This window comes from Phaethon aethereus, assembly GCF_964289735.1.
Source record: "Phaethon aethereus genome assembly, chromosome: 12".
In the NCBI taxonomy this organism is placed as follows: domain Eukaryota; kingdom Metazoa; phylum Chordata; class Aves; order Phaethontiformes; family Phaethontidae; genus Phaethon; species Phaethon aethereus.
The window spans coordinates 19,454,555-19,471,288 of NC_138588.1; positions in this window are offsets into that span (position 1 = coordinate 19,454,555).

Below are 16,734 nucleotides of genomic sequence, written 5' to 3' on the forward strand. Positions count from 1 at the left end.
ACTGCTGATTTTAAAAGGTTTAACATTAGTAGCTGGTTCCATAAAGTTTTAAGTGGTTATCAACCTGTCCCCGCATGTAGTTTAATAGAAATAGTTATTATAACTAGATGGGGAATCTCATAAACTGCTGTTGCTGCACTAAAACAAAAGAATCTTCATGGCAGCAAGGTTTAGTGAAAAAAACAAAGCAACCCTAACTGCTCTGTTGTCTACCCTTGATGTTTTTCTAGGACAGGCTAAAGCAGTTATGTTTTACTGTATGGTTAAAAAAAGTGCTTCTATACAGAAAGTGTTGTGACACCAATTATGAATGTTGTTTATTTTCAGTAATTTACCTCTGACTGATTTGGTGTCGTAATACTTTGATTTTTATCTCAGGGGTTGTCTACAAACCAAAACTGACATGTTCTGTGTTTGGCACCGTTTACAGAATGCTTTGTATTGTTTTTCCTGTCTTCGCTGTGCAGTTAAATGTTCATTCAATATTAGTCTCCATGAACTTCCCTTTGAAAGAGCCTGTAAGTAGTAGAGCCTATGAAGTGCTTCTTGAAGCAGCAGCGAATTGGGGTATCTGGTCGGGGGGGGTGGGGGGGGTGGGAAGAGAAAAAAAAATTGCTATTTTCTTACATTTAGCTGTGCTAAACTGTACATAAATGTGAGGTAAGACCATAGGAAATTCACTTTATGCATGATAAAATAATGCAGTAAATACTTCACTTTGCTTAATGTTCATGTAAAGTTCATCTTTTTCTATTTGTAGAAGAATTTAATGCAATTTTGTTGTCCCCTGCTGAAACTGAAGAATTCTAATTTCATGTGGTCTTATGGATAAGGTAAAATGCAGATTTCTCTCTCTTTCTTTGTTGTTTTGCCCCCACCCCTTTTCTCCAGCAGTATTAAATGGCTGAGTGGCTGCACTTTATCGGTGTGCTAACTTTTGGTCAGTAAAGACCTCTTTCTGTGTACAGTCTGCCTTGTCAGAGATTGAAAAATGTGCTGTATCTTAGCGTGCAAATCAGCTGTATGTTTTACTGGGAATTTTTTTAGCTATATTTTCCTTTAGACAAGCGGGTGATGATATATGGTATGTTCTGCCTACGCATCAGATGCTGGGTACTACAGGCTTTTCTAATATCACTATGATTGTTTTGTGCAGTCTCTGTTGCTGCTTTGCTCACGACTATATAATTAAATTTTGAAGGACGCTTAACTATACCTCAGTCAATTAGCTAGTATTCTAATGTCCATTAGAATTAAAGTCATATAATCATTATTCATTAAGCAACAAATGTATTTCTGTTTTGTTCCAGAAATTCTCATTAACCTTTTGGAAAAGGCAGACATTTTTTGGTGGATTTTGATAAAACAAAAATGCTGCTTATGCTGTTGAGTTTTATGGACTCTATCCCTCAGCCGCATGTCTGTGCACTATATCTTGACCAATATTTTTCTAAATGGTTAAAAAAAACAAACAAACAAAAAAAAAACCAAACCGGTTTCAGTGCTTTGCAATTTTAGCTTTCAGTCTGTGCTCAGCAAACATGCACAAGAAGTTTTTGTTGAGTGTATATAGAATATTTGATTTACTTATTGTCTGGAAGTTCTATTATTGCTAAAGTTTAAACCACTCACGAAACTTAACACAGCTCACTTTTCTGTTTGGGGGACAGTCTTAAAAATGCTAATTGACTTGTAAGACCTGTAGTTCTTTTTACAGAAAATATTTCCCATTGTAAGTACCTTTCCCATACTAGTCTGCTGAAGTCAAGTGAATTAAGTGGATCATTTTCACAAGTGAATAAAGAAGTCATGAATATACATATGACATTGAAATATTGTGAATGGATAATGATTTGAAAGTATATGAATAGTATGTAAAATGCTTAAATGTGTTATTTGTGAAAATGCATCTGTTAATTGGTTATCTATTAATGTAACTGAAATTTTGCAATGTTAAACTTAAAGATTGGTCTGTAGGTGATAATAGGTCTCTCTTCTCCTCCATTCACTGAACTACTTATGCCATTCTCATTCTTATAAATAAAACCTGTATTTTCTTCTTCCACAAAAGCAGGATTTCCATTGATTTTTCTTGTCTCTGGTGAATTTAAGTATTTTAGTGCATTCCTATGGCCTTACGAACATTTTTGCGACTAAAACTTCAATTACAGTTATTTTAATGCTATATAGCTACTAAATTAAGAATTAAAAAAGTATAGTCCTTGAGAAGATGCTTAATTTTGAAATAGAAGTGTTCTACTGTGTGTGTTTAAGCACATTTTATCTCCGGTATAAAGGTGTAATGTGAAAAGCTCCTGCAGATAAAGTGAACTTGTTATGTGGTTAACTTGTAAACAAAATCATTAATTGTGTATTGATGTGTATAGACAAAAAAACCAAACCCAAGCCCTAAAAACCCTTCACACTCCGATGGTTTTATTATTCCATGTGAACTTTTTTACCACAGTGTGTGTGTCAAATAAAAGTTACATAATGAAAAGTATTTGGAGTATTTTGTATGAAATATTCCATGTAGTTTTTATACAGTTGGCATTTCTGCTCTTTTTGATACATCTGTTGTGGAAAGGTGTCCAGCTGAGTTGCATCTGTAATGCTTTGCTTTAACTTCATTGGAAAACTATGAGGGGTTTTGTATGGCCTTTGCTTGTTCCTAAACTTGATTGTTCTTTAAATTTTTCCTGAAATATCCTCTATTCCTGTAGTGATTGCTTAAATGTAAGTGTATTATTTCAATGACTTTCAGCTTCATAAGGAACCATTTTTCCAGACAGCTAGTGTCATTAAATACCCTTCCAAAGTAATTTCTGAGCAATGCCAGTAAAGATAACAAGACACAATCTCCAATTTGATTTAAGAACTATCTATTCAAGCTGTTAAGATTTTTGCTGCTGTTGTTTTAAATTAGTGTTATGTAGAAGTTATAACTCTTAAGTAACCTGAGGCACAAATATCATTAATTACTGTAGCAAATACTGTTTTTCCAGCTTCCTTCAATACTGAATATTGAGGGTTTTGACAGAAATATCTGTTGGCTATTATATTATCAATAGTTCTTGCCTTTCAAATTACTGTGCTTTGTCAGTAAATCACAATTGGTATGAAAATTAGTGTGCCTAAGGAAAGAATGTTTTTGTCTACCCAAGACAAAAGTGGATTAGTGGTTGGCACACCCAAGTGGGCACCCTAGGGAATAAATGGGAAACACAGGGATGACAAATAGCTTCTAAAGGTTATGCTTTTTACACTTTCATCTAATAAACTGTATTTAGCTGAAAGGACGTATTGTCTCTTTACCTTAAGCAACAGAAAGCTGGAGTTCGATTCTTGTTACACCTTAATATTTGTTGGTTTTGTGTTTGTGGTGGGTTTTTTTTTTTTCCCCAGAGTGCTTCTGGCAGACAAGTTTGCTGCTTTAGGACCATTATCTTACAGATCCCCTTGATCTGAACTGGTTCTAGATGCTCAGCAGTCCTAAAATCACTTCTGCAAGTCCTTCAGTTCTCACAGAAGTTAGTGGCATGCATCTGCATCCCAATAACATTTTAAATACATTTGCATGCTCCAGTTGTTGAAAGGAAATAGCTGGCATACTTACACTGCTTAAAAATGGTGACTTATTACAGTTCCTGGATCTATTTTTGCTTGCAGACTAGCAATTACTATACAAATAGTGCGCACTTGTAGACCAGAGGCAAGTTGTTGGTACATGTGTAGAATGTATCCAGCTTTTACAATCTGGTAAATTGCCGATTTCCTAAATGATTCTTCTTCCATCTTGCTTGACTAGTGGCTCTTCAGAGTTCTTGAACTATACGAAGTAATCAATACAATGTAAGATTTTAGAATCTTTCTAAACAAAAATTATTTTCATCTTCAAGGAATACCTAAATTAAGCTTTTATATTGTATAATGTTGTTCTTGCCATCTAAAGGTTTAAAGAAAGGGTGTGGAATGGAATGCTGAAGAGAATTTTTAGTGCTCTGGGGTGTTCTGTAGTTGCTGTCTTTTTTTTTTTTTAAACTGTCTTCAGCAGAGCACATTAGCACTAAGCTTCTGGTGTGGACAAATGTTATAAATTCCCCCGAGCTCATATTCAGTACATATTGTTCTTTCAGTTTGTGAAAAAAAAGTTGTATGCTTTGAGCAGGATACGAGCATTTTCCTCGTCTGACGAATTAACAAGTTTAATGCATTGTGGAAAGCATGTGTAACTTGAACTGTACTACTGAATACATTATACTGACTTTAAAGTGAACAAGAATTCTGGAAAAATTTAGAAAAGTGAAGTTGTTACTTACCTGCTTAACTGCAAGTGGAGTGCAAATTATGATGTCAATAACGCCTTCTTTCTAAAGAAAAGTTGAATGCTTAATTTATTTTCAAGGCTATTTGCAAATCCTGTTACTCTCCTTTTTCTTTTTCCCCAGGCAACATAGCAACTAACTAGCTCTAGTATGTATTTTAGATGGATGGAATTTTTCTGAGAAGCCTGAGCAAGTTCTGTCCATGAGATTGATGTCTAATGCCACTGAATGCCGCTGCTGAGCGTCCTCACCTGAAATGCAATGATTTTGTAAAACGCACGTTTGTGCTCTGAACCAATAAAGTGCAGGAAAAAGGCAGCCACCTGTGTCTTAAATACTGTTTGTAAGTAGTTTTCCAGAACAGCAGTGGTAAGTGTACTTGACATTAGGAAATGGCCAAGCACCTCCCTGTGCTAAGTATGGGTATGGGCATAGTGTGTTTTTAATTAAATAGTGTGTGTTTAATTAATTAACTGTTCTTTGCCATGTCCTAGCTAGTGCACGCTGCTGCGTTAGTCTGCAGATACTTTATCTGTTTCAAGGGAGGGGAGGAAAAAACCCAGAGAAGCAGAAGGTAGAACAGAAGCCGTTTCCGCTCCCAGGCCGCCGCAGTAGGTACGGCCAGACCCCTCTTCCCGCCCCACGCCGGCTGAGGGGAGCGGCGCCGGCCCGCGCCGTCAGCGCCCTCCCTCTCAGCCCGGAGGCGGCCGTGGCGGCAGGTCGGTCGCGGCGGGCAGCCGCACACCTGGGTGTAGGGGAACCACCCGGGCTGTGGGGATAGCGGCAGAGGCGGCGGCCCCGCCCTCAGGGGCAGAGGAGAGAGCGCGGAGGCCGGGCGCCACAGCCCTGGCAGCGCACGCAGGGCTGTTGCCTTCCGTCCGCCTTTCTGGCACAATACGCGCTGGTTTCCGTGCGCACGGGCGGTGCCGGGATCCGAGCACGGCTTCCTGCAAAGTGGGGTTGGGGCAGAGAGGCCGCCGGGGCCGGGCGTCGGACACCGACCACCCCACGGCGCCGCCGGGGAAAGGGACGACGCTGGGCACCCTCTCCGGGGCCGGGCAGGGCCGAGCCGCCGGCAGCTGCCCCTCGCCTCAGCGGCGGTCGGGGCCGGGACCGGCGCCGCGCTGTGGCAGCGGCCGCCTTCCCGGCGCGCGGGCTCGGCGCCCTCGGGCCGGCGCTCTGGAGCCGCGCGCCGCCTCCCTCCTCGACGGGTGGGCGCGGTGCGACGGCAGGCGGCGCCCTCGGGGGCAGCGGGCCCGCCGGAGGCCGTCCCGTGCTGCCGGCCGGGAGGGGGATGAGGGGGGCCGCCGGGCCCGGAGCCGGCCGGGCCTGGTCTCCGCGCCCAGCAGTCGGCGCTGTGCGGCGGTTTCGGTCTCGCATAGCCGGGCCGTCCCTACGGGTAGGGCGATTTTCTGAGATGGCGGCGGCGGCACCCGCGCCCTGGTCTCTCCTCAGGCGTTTCTGAGGGGCCGCTGCCGCGGGTACCCCACACCCACCGGCCGGGGGTGCCGGTGAGGGCTGCCGGTCGCCCTGCGTGGGTCCGGGCACATCTGCCCCAGAAAACTAGCCTTCGCGTGGTCCTGGAGCACGGCCTCGCAGGCCCGGGCGGCTGCCGGGGACCTTCGCCCAGGGTCCCCACAGGGATCCTCCGCAGCTGTGGCCGTTGGCCATAAATGTCCCCAACCCCGTGTCCCGTGCCCTCAGTCACTCATCCGGGGCAGATCGCTGGGGTGCCAGGCACAGGCTGTGTCGTGTGGACACCTCACTGCTGTGCTGTAGTGCGCGGAGGTAAAGAAACGGGGATCTCTACGTGGTGGTGGCTGAGGTTTGGTTACTCGTGAGGCATTTGTGAGGAAGCTCCCAATGCTGCGTTACAGTAAGTGGGCACGGGTGGGTGAGCACCCCGGGTGCAGGGGTGCACAGCCTCTGTGCTGCTCCGGCTGCCCTGGCGGGCTGGCGTGCCCTGCAGAGGTGTCTAAAGTGCCCCAGCTGGGGAAGGCCTGGCACCGAGCCCCCACAGCACGCGGTCCTGTGCTCACCAGCTTGGGCCTGTTCCACATCCAATGTTTAGGCAGGCTCTCTGTTTTCACATGCACTTTTTAATTCATTTCAAGTTACTGTTCTTTCATTTTTGGTGCCTAGCAGGTATTCCCAAGGACTATAGCTATGGAAACAGACTTTACCAAAAGTGTTTGTAGAAACTGGTCCTGCTTTTCTGTATTTTCTCACACAGCATAATTAGGCTAGTCCTTCCTCTTTCAGAAGTAATGTAGTTTGCATAAGTGGGTAGAGTTATTTAACTGTTTTTTAACCACCCTGTCCACATCAGAGATGAAATTGCTAGTTTAATGTTTCTTAAAATTAAAAAATAGTTTCTTGTCATGGGAAATGCACTTTTCTTTAGAATATATTTCTTTTGTGGTATTTACTCTGCAACTTTCTAACCAATTTATTTGCGTCATGAAGATCCTTATTAGAAATTTCAGATGCTAGTGGAAAGTGCAATATGTGTAACAGTTCTTTGGGTTTTTGGTTCCTCCTCTTTGATTCAAAGGCTTTTATCTGACTGGTCTCCCTGCTGCTTTCTTCCCTTGTGTGGTTTGTTGCTGTGCAAATTGGTGGTAGCCATCAAGCATCAGCATGGAGAAACGTGCTCATCTTTGGAATGGTGTTTCTAGAACTATTCCAATTTACCTACAACAGACTTCTGAAGTAAGTTGTGTTATTTCCCATTCACTGGAGATTTACTAAGTGTGGAATCATACTGGACAAGTAGCTAATAGTATTCAATATCAGCAGTTCTCTTTCTCAAGAGTTAGGTTTAACAACAGAAAATAAAATTATTGCAGCCTTAAAGCAAATAATACAACTTAGGAACTTTAATTTTTAAGTTTAAGTCTGTGATGCAAACTGGAGATTAAATAGGGCTAATAGCATTAGCCCTATTAACTAACCCTTGAACTTTCTTCCATAGTAAAGGGCCACCTCTTAGAAAGAAAGAGAATTTAAAGAAAAGTCGTTTATATTGCATTTTTCATGGCTCTTCATTAAAAGTTTGTGTTAGAGCAAACTCCTTTTCAACCATATATTTGGAAGTTTTCATGAGTTATTGTTATTAGTGCGTGCCAGTTTTCTTCAACTTATGGCACTGTAGCTCTTTCTGTAAAGATCAAAGTGATTAAATGATAATAAACTTTTCAGACTGCATTTTGCTTAGGGATATAGAATGAAATATTTAATCTGACCTTTAAAAGAGTTTTTTCCCTTCATTTAAATTCTGCCTAGATGAGAACACAAAGTTTGTAGAGTCAGGTAAGTTTTCTGAGAAGTGGGTTGCAGTGTCATATGGTAGCCTTTGATATCATGATATGTTGTCTTGTGACTGCTATATAGAATGTCAGATGAGTGACTATGGTTGAGTGCAAAAGCAACAGCATGTTTCACTGACCTGAAATTGCATGTGTAGCATTCTGTAATACTTAATTACCCTGAAACTACCAATTTATGACAGAAGTGTAATCTTTAATAACTCAAACAGTAAATGTTCTTTATGGGTAGTTTCTTATAATTCAGGTAATATGTGCAAAATGATAACGAGGTTGTTTTTGCCGATTATCTTTCAAGAGCTTCATTTCCGATGTTAAACCAAGAGAAAAAGATATTATGTTTATTTTCAGTTTCCAAGTAACAAGTGAAAACTTTGATGTGTGGTCCAAAAATCTTGCCAAAATCTTCTTGCTTTGGGAAAAAGGTGACCAACACTGATTTTGATTAGTGCATATTCCTCCATACCAGTGAGTTAGCTACCTGATTCCACTGGACTTTTGACAGCTTTTTGACAGACACGTGCATTGCATGTCTTTTGTGAAGACATGATTGTGTCTGTAGCATACAAAAAAGTATGAAGTCAGTCAGAGTGCCCTAAGCATTTCCTGTGCAACCAAGATGAAGACTGTGTTATGACAACTGTGCCAATTATTACATTACATTAAATATCAAAGATTCAGCTATAGAGGTATGTTGACTGTCTTTGCGCATTTACCGTAGTTAGAATGTTTTAAGTGATACCATCTATTAATAAAATTAAATAAAAAGACCTCCATACCCTGGTAACGTACTACCATGCTCACTAGTTTCGCTAATCCAATATCTAAAAGTTTATGCTCCTTCTGTTTTTAAAGGAGATGTCAGATGCTTAAGTGCCTCTTGAGAGACTCCATGGCAAGTCTGTCTGCTCTGATCTAGAGCAGTGGTTTCTAACAAGTGAGCTCAGGCTCCCCTGCAGAGAGGTTCACCTACATGAAAAGCGAGGTTTAGAACACGAGCAAGTTTTCCTCTGAAATTTTCTGCTACTTTTATTTCGAGACGTGCAGGGTCCTAAACTTTACATCTTAGTGAAGTCCCTTGTTATTAGGCTTTAAGTAGTAGAAATTATCATTTTTCCTTTTAACTTTAGGGGGCAGTTTAATGTATCTCTTTTTAATTATGTTACTAATTCAGCATGTGAACATCAGGTTGTGAAAAGTTTAGTGCAACCAATTTAAAGACAGAATACAGTAACAGCTAGTCCTAAAAGGCATATTTGTTCATGTATTCTCTTTGAATTATTTGCATGCCTTTTCCTTCAAGGTATTAATACAAAATTTTAGAATCAGAAGATACTCTTAACATGTGTTTTCCTTACTTTACTGCTTTTTATGACCAGAAGCATTTGCTGTTTTAGTCCCATGACTGTATCTGTAGCTGAGATTGGAAAAGTCATCATTTCAAATGGGAGTCTGTGGACTTCCACTGTGTTTGTCTCCATGATGGTTAAAACAAGTGACAATTAAATTTTATAAATAATACCCCCACATATTTGCAAATAAAGTTTGTGGGTTTTTTTAAAAATCACAATTTGAAAATCATACAAGTGAGCTCTGCAGGTGTTCTCACGACTGATTACAAGAGTCCCATTTTTACTGTGTGTCAGCTGAAGACCATTCTTGCAGGCAGAAATTTCAGCTTGAATTGAAATCAGTTCTGAAAGAGGAAGGACAGTCTGTTCAAATACATGTTTCTGTGCTCTGCTAAAGCTGAAATAGATATTTGTGTGGTGAAGTGGTTCATAGAAATAGAAAGATAATTTGATCTGGGCCAGCTGCATACATTGAAGTTAGTGGCTAAAATTGAATTGTTTGACCCAGTGCTTGTTCTAACCAGACAGGATTTTAGCCGTGTATTTTTGGAGTATGGTCCATACCTGTAGCAGTTTGTAGTAGCTTGCTCTTCTGTGATTTCCGTGATGATTTTTTTTTTTTACTTATTTTTGCTGAATATTGCAACAGTATGGAGCAATGCCAGCTCTCCTGTCTGTTGCTTTTCTTAAAAGCTTTCAACCCTGTTAGCATAAGCAGTTAACCTTATTTATCTTGTTTTTATTAGGAGTAGGTAGTATTCTTTGCCCTGCCATAGAGCTATGGATAAGTGAGAAGCCAGCAGAGCTACAGATCACTGTAATGTTCTTCACAAAGTATTTTCAGTGTCTCAGTGTGTAAGAAAAAGATAATTCCCTGATGCTATAACTTCAACTTGTCCCACTTTTTAGGGTGGGATACCCTAAAAGTTTAGAGTGGTGGGTTTTGGTGGGGATTTTTTTGAGTTGCTAGAGACTTTAACTTTTCTAGCAAAGCAAGAAACTGTTCTTTGTATTTATTAAATACACACAGAGAGCAAAGAACACAAAAGGGAACATTGGTGAGAAATGTCTGAAGAGTGTAGAATCTCCACTGCACAGCCTCCTTCACTCTTCCACTTTTTGTATAGCAATTCCTAAAGTAAAAGCCCTCTTTGATAGTCCTCCAGGGGGCATATGACTACTTGTTGAGAAAAATGTGACTAAATTTTTTTTTCAATATATCCCTTTAAGAAAAGCACAGCAGAAAAAATACAGAGAGTAGCAAACATCCTGCTTTTGTCTATATTTTTCTAGTGCATGAATTCCTGGAAGATTTTATAAAATGTATGCAATGTGTGTAACAGAAGCAGTTAAAGTTTAGTTCTGTAAAACTAGCTTAGAAATGTTCTATGCTGGCAGCTTTTAGGCAATCTGCTGGAAATGTGAATCAGTGAAGATAATCATGTAGGATCACGGTGCCTGTGCAAATATGATGTGGTGTTATTAATTGAAAAGAAGGGGCTGCTGCCGTATTTTATCAGTGAAGAGTTAGATGCATTGAAATTAGTTGATTTTTATTTATAAATTTTGACAGCTGTGTGTGTTATCATTAACTGGTAGAAAACTCCTTAATAAGCTGTTGTTGCCATTGCTTAAAAAGCATTTGGCTTTCCTGGGAAGATATTTGGGTCAGTAGTATGTGGCTATTAAATTTTTATTGTATGTTCCTCCAAAAACATTTTATTATACTAAAGATGATAGGTACCTAGTTTGGTAGAAAAATAATCCTTGGGTAATAACACTTGACTTTCAATTCCTTGTTCTATAGTAAGTGTTCCAGCATTCATGTTTATTTTTCAGTTTCCTTTTGCTGTTGTTTCCAAACTTGAATGCATGGTGTTGTGAGGAAGTAAATGACAACTTTCCGGACTTGATTTTCTCATCTGTAAGTCACTAGATGGTGCCATTTTACTTCTCTGGAATCAGAAACTGTTTGTCTTGCATATTATTTTTAGTAACAGTTGTTAATTAGGTGTTTAAAAGAACAAAATAGTTGGACTTTTGAGTTCTTTTTTTGGAACTATTGCTTTTTTTCTGAGACTATGCAATATATATATACTTTGTTCAAATAAAGGTAATATATTAATGAGAATGTGCAAGATTTCCAAGTTTTGTTTTTTTTAAATTGTCATAAACATTTAGTTTTAAGTTAATTTACATCTATTTTACTGACTTTGATAATGAGATCTGATTTGGTAACAATGCACATTTTAAATGTAGACTTGTTTGACGGTCTCTCTTCCTTTTCTTCCTGAGGTCTAGGTAAGTATCTGCAGCTAATGTGAGTTATGATACAGATTACTTCAGTTGAGGTATAGTGGTTTTCATCCACGGACAATTGCTTTACATTTCTCAATGATTGTACTAAGAATTGAAAAGAGGAGAGTTAAACAGGGACTCATTTATGTATCTTACTGCAGTCCTAGGATACCACAGAAACAACTTCGTGCACTTTCGTGAAACAGGCTAAAAGTAGTCTGGGGAACTTTTGTTTCGTAATTTCACATTAAAAAGCTACGTGGTAGTTTAGTATATTGTCACTACTCGTGCTGATGAAGACTTAGGTACAAGTGATGGGTATTATTTCTGGTTTAACCACTTTTCTGTTTAGCTGGTCAGAAATAGGAAGGCTTGTAAAACCATTTTTGCAAAATGGCTTTGACACTGTTTTGTAATAGCTCAAACTGAAAGAATGGCAAAGTAGAATTTAACATTCACAGGAATGTGTTTTATCAATACAATTACTTACTTTGAATGATCCTAATAACAGGTGTTGATTTGCTGGCCAGCAGTCTTTTCTCAGTGAGGAACTATGTTCTAAAACTGTAGCTGCCATATTGTGGTAGAAAGTCTTTTTATGAGTGGACGGGGTGCAACGAGTTAGGTTAGTTATAGAACAACTCTGTGAGTTTCAGGAAAAGTAGTGAAGAGAGAAGTAGTCTAAAGCTATGCAGTAAGTGGGTTACAGTTCCAGGTTCGAACATGGGCAGAGCCTCTGGGATGGTCAAGAAAGGCTTTTAATGTAATCAGGTTACCTAAAACCGGTACCACCAAAACATTTAACTGGTTGTGTGAGCTGCTTGGTTCCCCAAGGCTTGCAAGCCACCGTCGCTTCGTTACTTCTTACTTATGCTGTGAAGAGCCAAGCACATACTTGCACCTTCACGTTAAAGAAACGGATCCTCTGCGTATCCTGGTGCTGGATACATAGTTGTGTCAGCCTGCACTGTTCTTGGCAGTGGGGTACATCCACTCCAAGTGTTAGACAGCCGTGTAAGGCCATCCAGCAGTCACTGGTGGGTTTTCGTTGACTGAAGGACGAACATGGTGGGAAATGGTGTGTGTGTGTGTGTGTGTTACAAAGTCTTCTGTTTGCTTTCCTTGGGCTTAATGAAAGTACACGGAATTTGAGGTCTGTCTGTAAACATTTACTTGTTGAATAGGCAGCCACAACTGAAACAGGGTGTCAGATTTTACTTTTCTGTAATATTTCTGATTATCTGGCATTTTTTAAATGTAGAACGTATAAAAATTGCCTTCTTTTAAAGAGATCTGTAGGGTAGGTTAAGCTCCAGTTTACATTTTCTAGTGATGAAGAAAAATGGTTGTCTTTTTTTAAGCAGAATGAAAAACAAGGAAAATAAAATAAAGTGTTAATAAGATTTAAATATTCCTTGCAAGGTAATAATAGAAGACTCACAGTGTCTTTTTGAATTTTTGTGTCCCAAGCTGTATTTGTGGTAAAAAAAACCCCACACCACAATTAAGTCATAAACTGATTTTTCACAATATACTCAATGCATAAGAATAATTATTTACAGTTTTGTTTTAGAATTTCAGAAAATTTGATTACTTGGAAATAATAAAAAAGCAATGGTTGACAGTGGCGCTGGTTGTTCTGAGCCACTTGATGGCATCGGCTCTTGTGAGTTCACCAGGCAGTTTCATTTCCTTAAGGTCTTGACAGTAGGAGAAGTGGAAAGTGGGGCAGATTATCAGGCTGCTAAATGAGCAGAGGTACGAACTGATGATTTATTTGTAGTGTGAAAATTGAGGGGAATATTCCTCCCAGCAGTTGTCCAGTTCTGGGTATCCGTCTACCCAGCTGTGGGACATACTTGATTTTCCCATGTGTATTTGTAGTTTGGTGTGTTCCTTCAGTTTGGTGTTACTGGGTCTGCTGATCCTGAGCACTGCAGTGGATGAAACTCTGGGACAGACGGCTGCAGCTGACACGCTGCATGTTGCAGGACTGCATGTTACATACTGCAGACTTTCCTGCATCCGCACTGTGCCATCCTTTATTACCCTCATCCTCATGGGGACTTAGACTTTCTCCCTTCAGAGTCTGAAACGCTGCTTGTTATGCAGGGACAGTGAATGCCTTTTAGCTCATCAGCATCCCAGATAGTGTCTAATATCCTGTATAATCTCTCTACACATTTAGAGCAACTGATGTCTTCTTGAATTTAGTGGGAGGAAAAAAATCAATATTTGTTTACTTCATAACTTGCCTTTTGTCAGGCAGCTGTTTGAAATGCACAATTCAAACCTCATCGATATCACACATCTGAGAACTTAACAGTTCAGCTGTAGCTTTCTTCAATAATAAGACAAATGATTCAGTATTAAATTTATATGTTTAACTATGGGTAACAGATTTAAAGTTAGATGTAGTGAGGACTACGTCTTAAACTTAGGTGAGAACTAATGTATTGACCTTGCTACAGAATTAATGAAAACAACATTTTTGCATCCACACAGTAAGCTTTGTGGTAGCAAAACAACTCAATTTTCTTCCACCATTGTAGCTGAAGTCAAGAAGCCTGTTTTTCTTTTAAAGCTTCTATATTTAATATGCTTTTTCAGAAGTTAAAATTTGCTTTTGTTGGGCATTAACTTTCAGGTGTATATGTTAAAAGTAATCCTTTGGGGTTTGTTTTCATACACTAGATATGATACATGCAGAACTTTTTGTGACTTGACGCTTCCTGAGCAAATTTTGAAATACGCTTAGTTGTGCAAGAGGTGTTGTACCCCTACACTGTTCACAGTGGAGAAAATGTAAAAATAAGATACTTATCACTGTCCCACTGTACACACCTTTTAGCAGAATAGTCTTGTGATTGGTCAACCAGTTTGGATAAAGGTGTACCAGCTGACTTCCAACTTTGTTATGTAAACTATGATAGGATGTCCTGAAGTAAGCTTTGCTTTCTAAAGAACAAAAGAAAACCTGGTAGCTCCTATTTCAATAACCTCTTCCTGAGAGGAGAGATTCTTGACTAAACCAGGAAGTAAGGCAGTCAGTAAAACACCGCCTTGAGGATATTCATATTTGCTTACAGGAAGTGAAAACTCTTAAGTTTGGACTTGAGGTTATATAGTTATGCTACAGGTGCATTGTAACACAAAGGAATGGGTTTCCTTCTATCACAAGGAAATGGAAGGAGAGCTCTACACCCCGTGTGACATCTAACTCTCTCACTTCTTTCCTGGCTTAAGTTATGTAACCTTAATTTCTGCTATTGGAGCCTCAAAAATGAGTAATTCAATTTAAAAAGGAGTGAATTGTGATTTTTGTAACTTGATTTACTTTATTAGGGTAGTGTGTTAACTACATCTGTCCTTTCTGATCATGCTTTATTTTTCCGGACATATGAAATGTTGTACCTATAAGAATGACAAAAGAAATGTCTTGGAAAGTATTTAAAAAAATGTGATACTTCAATAGGTTTATTAAATGATAGTGCGTGAAGGGCCCGTTTGGATTCTTTCAGCTCAGGGACCACTGGCAGTGCAAACTGTTAATACAGTATTAAAGAAAAACAAACATTCCCATGTGCTTGAGTTTTCAAAGGCAGCGTGGCTTTCATAGGAGGACTCCATGCAATTAGAGGGTGTTACAAATGGGAGTAGCAGGAATGTGATTTGTGTGAATCCCTCTTGAGTTTGTTCTTTTGCTTAAGAAATAGTTCTGAAGGAGTAATTTTTTGCCTAATGTGCAATATGTTTGCTGGTAATGTGAGACTACTCACAGTAAGCATATAGTACTTGGCTGAGGTTTTTATGCTTCTTTTTACAGATGCCATGGACGTTTCATGCAAAAGAAAGTGATTGATCAATGTTTCTAATCAACTGAGCTGAAGATTAAAATGTTACTCTTCTAGAAGAAATAAGAGAAACCAAAGAAACATCATAAAAATTTATTATCTCTTCTTGTCTTTAAACACGTGTATTCAAAGAGTAAGTAATGTTCCTCGTAGCACGCAAATGCTGCTTTTTAAGTAATTTCAGACATTTCTACAAGATGATCTTTATGTGCTTGTTTAGGCAAGATAAAAAATGCTGGCAAATGCAATGTACTTAGTTGTAAGATTATGCTCCTAAGTTTCACGTACAGTAATTATTAATAAGTTGTTTCTTCTTTCACTGTCACAGCTTGCTTTTGACATCAAACACTTTTCTTGGGGGCAGAACGAGAAGAATCTAAAACATAAGTATGCATCTGCCATCTTTAAAGGAGAAAACACATACAATAACAATTTATTTATTTAAAACCACAGATGTGGTCGTGGTGCTACTGAATGTAAAGTGGATCTAAGTGTAAAGTTTAGATTTGAATTTCCCCAGTAGCATTTAGCAGCATTCAGAGCTGAAGTTATTTTGGGTGTAAGCCTGTGCTCAATCACTTCCTGCCTGTATACTGAAGTACAAGCATTTCAGACTCTCTCTTTAGATGTCAAATTCAAGAGGAATTCTGTATACATCTGGTGCTAGGCTGGCTAAACCCTATTCTTTCTGAAGTCAGTGACATTTCACATTGTCTTCAGTGGAAACACAGTTAGGTTTATGCTTCTCATTTTCAAAAGTGCATGACTCAAGAATATCTAGCTTATGAGACTTGAAAAGATAATTTTGATTACTTTGTAATAATTAAATGACTAAATTCAGAGAACTAAACTGGTGAAACCATCTACTGTATAATTGCAGTTGTAATATATTCTCTAAAATCAATCAAGATTTCATGTTTAAATGGCAAGTCTGCTTAAAAGCCCCAGCAGTTGCGTTATCTCCACATCATTCAGACACACACTATAAATAAGAGCAGGATAATAAGACAAGATGCTTCTCTAATTCCAATGACAGACACAGGCTGACCTCCCTAACAGGTTTGTGAGGCTGTGCAATAACTGGAAAGTGAGCTGTTCCTCTAGCAGTAGTGTCTTTTCAGCACAGAGTTCCTCGGTTTGAACCCTGTTAACAATCCATGTGGCTCTCATTGCATTTACACTTGTCTTTTCCCCTTGCATTTGTTACAAAGTCACTGGTGAATGGACTGGCATCATTTGCTGTGATTTTAAAAACTGTATCTGCTGAACAAGCTAGTTCAAATTCTGATCTCAAATACACATTGCCCTTTTTCTTGTTTATGTTCATGATGTTAAAGCCAATACCTTGATTTAGCAGGGAAGAGTGCTTGTAGCTTGATGAGTATCTTCAGATTTGAATACCTGTGGGAAAATCTGTGTTAAACAAACCATAAAATTGGACTTTAGGATTGACTGTAAAATCAATTGGAAGACCCAGACTCAGTAAGCAGCAAAGATGAAGAGAACGTGGTCGGGAATTTAGCTCAGGAGTGTTCGCTGATCATATCTCCCTGGAAGACAAGAGAACAAGGGCTACAGA